General features: G+C 41.3%; 1 long non-coding RNA gene across 1 annotated transcript; it reads right to left on the bottom strand.

Annotated features, from left to right (window-relative positions):
* Window positions 1-276: 276 nt before the first annotated feature.
* Window positions 277-4,667, bottom strand: LOC309686066. The gene is made up of 3 exons (XR_014270514.1): window positions 4,627-4,667; window positions 1,021-1,133; window positions 277-368 (listed from the first exon to the last, which is right to left on the bottom strand). It is a non-coding gene; the product is annotated as an uncharacterized lncRNA (long non-coding RNA).
* Between the last annotated feature and the right edge of the window lie 562 nt (window positions 4,668-5,229).

Genomic DNA, 5,229 nt, shown 5'->3' with positions numbered 1-5,229 from the left:
GTATGAGAAATTTCACAGATGAGGTTTGCATGATTCTTCTCCCTTGAAAGATAGAGTACTGCCCTGAAAAAGGTGAGGGAAAATCACACCAATTTCATTCCAACTGATCTCAAGATCCAAAACTTTTTAAAGGAAGGCTTGGTTCTATAATTGCATTTGCCTTGCAGCGGACTAAAGCCTTGCCAGCATCTTCAGTGTGTTCATTATGATACAGGCTGAACACTACAAGCTGATTCTGCAGCTTATCAACAGTATGGAAGGAATTTGCACTATATCAGACCATTCAGTGAGTTTGGACTTCTCCAGATTCAAGAGTTGAACGGGAGTCTTCTGGGAATATCATTCAAAGTTTATTCTGCCAATTTCTGCTGCAGATAATCAAGATGACAATGTTTTTAGTCATTTTTCTCCAGTAAAAATAATGCTTATGAAATGAGCCCAGGATGTGGAAACCTCTGTTTATACACAGAACCTAACAATACCCCCAGCAACTGTTTGTACAGTTTTCTGTTTCACAAAAGCTATTCTGGAAAGGGTATAATCAGGAATTTCCAGGATAATCAGTCTTCTGCTTCTTCTGCTCTTGACTTCTTTGACAGACTAAGAATGCTGGTTTGCTCATTGTGTGCTGATAATGTACTTGTTTGCTTATTAACAATTAAATTATTCATTGTCTCATTATTCAGACAAGCAGCCATCAAACAATAAGAAGTTTTTGGTACTGTCATCCTACCGAACAGGCAATTTTTGTTTTCAGTTAGGCCTTTAGTTAGGCAGACCTTCTGCAAGGACAGTTCTTCATTTCCTTCAAAGTCTAGAGACAACCTTAAGGGGTCATCTATCCTCGCCATTTTCGCTGGTACAAAATCAACTACGTCAGTGCTATTGACTGACACAAGAGCTGGTACAGTCCCAACAGAGCTTTAGACATCTACAAACCAGACCTTTAGACCTGAATTGCTTTTCTAGAGCCTTTTACAGCCCCTGAAGAGAAACAGGCCCTTCAACAAAGTAATTTACCTCCTTCCAGTGTATGATGGAACCGGGTCAAATGAATCACATGCTGGAAATGCCTGTTTCTCTCCCGTGGGATTCAGCTGTAGGTGAGGTGAATTCCACTCTTGCTGCTTAACCTGTTTGTAAAGACTCAGTGATAGAGAAGCCACAATATCTTTACAAAAATATATCTGAATCCTTTATACTCATGTTGCTTGACAGCTTTTCCTATTTAATTTGTCTTCCTGCAGTTGAAGCCCATTATTTCTTGCTCTCTTTATTGTAGACATGAAAAACAGACCGTTCTCTTTCTTTCTGCAGCAGGTCATGTTTTTACGTCCCTTATGTCTCCTATAACTATACTCCCACGCTCGATCTTCACATCTGTATACTAAACAAGCACAGGTTACACAACCTTTCTTTATAGGTCATATCTTCTGGAGCTCTGGTCATTCCCTTTCCTTTCCTACCAGTTCCTGCTGGTTGATAGGCATTTGGCAGCTCCAGCACTGCTGAGCTTAAAAGTTATGCTTTGTATTTCACAGGTTAGATTCCTGTTTGCACACCCCACCATGATTAAAAATTGTATGTCATCATCAACACAGGTAATCTAGAACATGAAAAGGGCAGCTCAACCATCTTGTTTGTACATTACCAGCCCAAGAAGGGCGGTACTACAAAACCCAAACAGATAACAAAGCTTTCATTAAATGTATTTCAACTCTGGCAACTAACTTTAAGTTAACTTTAGCGTAATAAAATCTTTTTTACTTGAACATCTGAATGCACATGCCCCTATATATACGCATGAATTTGTCAAGTTGCCTCTCTAAGGGGCAGTTTGAGTCAAGAGAATTGTTTCCATGATATGAACATGTGAAGTTTGCTGATCTGCATGAAATATTCCTAGACAGAAGGAAGAAGGAAATTAACCTTGTGGATGACCGTCTCAGTCAAAAAAGCTGTGCAAAGTGAACTTGTGATAACTTGAAGACAGCCCCATTTTACTCCTTCAGTAAACTGGAAAGATGCAGAAGGGCACATAAGGGGAAAAGTATGGGCTGAACTCCCAAAACCCCTAGTGTGGATTGCTTAATGTCTGTGTTTAATATCTAAAAGTTCCCTTTCTCCCAAAGGTTACAAGGAATCAGGACAGAGATATATATGCTTATAAACCCAACCTACTATTACCAATAATAAAACATTTTTTATTTTTACTTTTTTTTTTTTTTTAATGTTCTGACATATTGCTGCTCTGAAGTTCAGAATTTCATTAGTATTAAAGTTCATCTTTGACCTTTCACCTTTTTATGTGGAAGAATTAGTCAGGGAGAAAAAACATTCCTCTTTGCCCTGGCTTGCTTATTATGACTCCCTCAAGAATTTCAGTCTGAGGCCATTTGCCAGAACTATGTTTAGCACCGAGAGGAGAAAGAACCTCCCCCCGCTCCAAAATGCTGCCATCCAAATTTATCTCATTGCTTTCACTAAAGACTTGGGTTTTAAAACACTCTGAATTAAAGTTACCCCAGTAGGGGTAAAAGAGCTTTGCTATGCCAGTTGATACCTACTGAGAAAAGCTGACCTTCGGAGCTGCTTGCTAATGAACCTTCTTATTCTATAAATTCCTGGTGTTTTAAGAGTGAACCAAGACAGAAATATGCTCTGTAGAAGGTAATATTCTTACTGATGCCATAAAATGCCAGCCTGCGAAAGTCACATGCTACAGAAGGCCATACTGAGAGTGGCAGGAATTTGAAAAACACTGGAGAACTTTGGTAACATTTACGTGTTATGCAAGCAAAGCAAAGCTTGAAGCATACTTGAATTTTATGCTTGAAGGCACAAATTGATTGCTTGGTGGAAGGAATAATGAAATTCCTCCATGTCATAACATTAGAGAATCAACCAGGTGAATTGTAATGGAAAGGGCTCTGACAGGGATGGTGATTGCCAGAGGCAGCCTTCTTGTTTATATTCACTTAGAAAAGTTTCATTCATTGTGTATTAATGCATCAGATCATCTTTGGAGTAGATTTATCTACCCCTTCTATCAGACTGTTCATTTTATAAAATTACAGAACACACGTGTATCAGAGCAGTGTTATTTTCAAAGCATTCTGTAGGTAATCCTGCAGTGGCAAAAGGTTCCTTCCCTATCTGCTTGTTCTAGTTTTCATCATTAGCCACAATGATGGGGTGCATTAAAAAGACTGTGGCCGGCAGGTTGAGGAGGGTTATCCTCCTCCTCCACTCTGCCCTGGTGAGGCCACATCTGGAGTACTGTGTCCAGTTCTGGGCTCCCCAGTTCAAGAAAGACAGGGAACTGCTGGAGAGACTCCAGTGGAGGGCTACAAAGATGATCCAGGGAATGGAGCACCTCTCTTATGAGGAAAGACTGAGAGACCTGGGTCTGTTTTGCCTGGAGAAGAGAAGACTGAGAAGGGATCTCATCAATACTTATAAATACCTAAAGGGCAGGTGCCAAGAGGATGGAGCCCGACTCTTTTTCAGTGGTGCCCAACGACAGGACAAGGGGCAATGGGCGCAAACTGGAACACAGGAAATTCCCTCTCAACATCAGGAAAAACTTCTTTACTTTGAGGGTGACAGAACACTGGCACAGACTGCCCAGAGAGGTTGTGGAGGCTCCTTCTCTGGAGATATCCCAAATCCGCCTGGACACGTTCCTGTCCAACCTGCTCTAGGTGAACCTGCTTTGGCAAGGGGGTTGGACGAGGTGACCTCCAAAGATCCCTTCCAACCCTTACCATTCTGTGATTCTGTGAAACAGAATCAGACCTCTAAATGAACTAACTAAACTGGTACGCACCCCACCACATTTTGGTGGTAGGACAATGCCAGTGGTTAAACAGAGCCAACATGAGAGGCATGTTGTGTGTTGCTTCCTCATCAATGCGGCAGTGAAAGGCACTTAAATTGGACAACACAACACGTAAGGGCTTGCAGCAGCAAGAAGAAACTAATTCAGATTATCTGCATGGGGAACCCCAAGGCTGGAACAGCCCAGGGAGTGGTGGCCAAAGCAAAGCACAAATCCCTGGCATACGGAGCAGAGGCTGTAAACTGGGCTGTAGGTGGCTGGAGGTTTCTTCTCTTGTTCTCTGTGCTCCCACCGTAGGCAAGGAAAGAACATGCAGAATTGTGGGAGAATGATAATAGGGGTAACAGAGGAGAAGTATGAAAGGCTGGATGTCAGATCAGAAGGATCTGTGTAATGAGAAATATGATAGGGAAGGGGAGGTAAGACCAGTTATAGGAAACAAGATGAGGCATCGATTATGAAAAAAGTAAGAAGCAGGGAAAGAAACATAGGTACAAGTAAAGTATGAGGAAGAAACTGAAAAGAGAATAGGAAAATCAAGAGAGAGTCGGTAAAGTCAGAACAACTGAATGCAGAGTTTGCCACAAGGGCAAAACACAGACACAAAGGGGTACATACACCCAGAGAATCGGTATGTCATTTCCACCTGCTGACATACACCCAAAAACTGTACCCCGAGGAGAGCTTACAATATTCCCTTTGTTATGATGCTGACACGGCTCACAACATTGGATTTAAACAAGGGAGTGGAGAAATGAGAACCTGTGTCATACTGTAACACGTACTAAACTGGTCATCACTTCCCAATTGGCACTGCTGTGCGTGCTCCTTTCACGCTCAGGTACATAGACGTCTTCATAGTAATGACACAAGCTACTTGACTGAAAGAAAAATGTTTAAGAATTGAGTAAAACAGTGCTATCATAATAACTTTTGCATAAAAAACTGCAAAATGCATGATATATTTTTTTTTTCCCTTTTAGTTACCCACAAGCAAAAGCAGCGTTCTATGTCATGGTCGTTACTGGTTATATTACAGATGAATACTTATTGGTGTGACTATAAGATGAAGACAATTCAGTGGTCCTCTGGATTTCCTTCTGGAGAATACATCCATTGTTACTGAATATCCATTACCCTGAAGTATTCAGAGAATCTTGACTTGGAGTTCTGCACGCTGAGAGCTTCCATGAAAGAAGCCAAATGTTTCCAATTGTGTAACACTGGGAACATCCCACAACACAAGCAGCTTTGGATAGTACATCGGTTTAAATGGTTCTTATAGTTTTAAATTTAAGGAAGCCAATTTTCACTTAAACAAAGGCTCCTTTACGCTGCCAGAACAATGACACGGGCTTTCATGGCAGTGAGAGTCTGGACCAACTATG

The sequence above is a fragment of the Vanellus vanellus genome, assembly GCF_965231255.1.
Source record: "Vanellus vanellus genome assembly, chromosome: 1".
Classification (NCBI taxonomy): domain Eukaryota; kingdom Metazoa; phylum Chordata; class Aves; order Charadriiformes; family Charadriidae; genus Vanellus; species Vanellus vanellus.
Note: the sequence above shows the minus strand (reverse complement) of the source record. Positions and strands in the feature narration are given on the sequence as shown.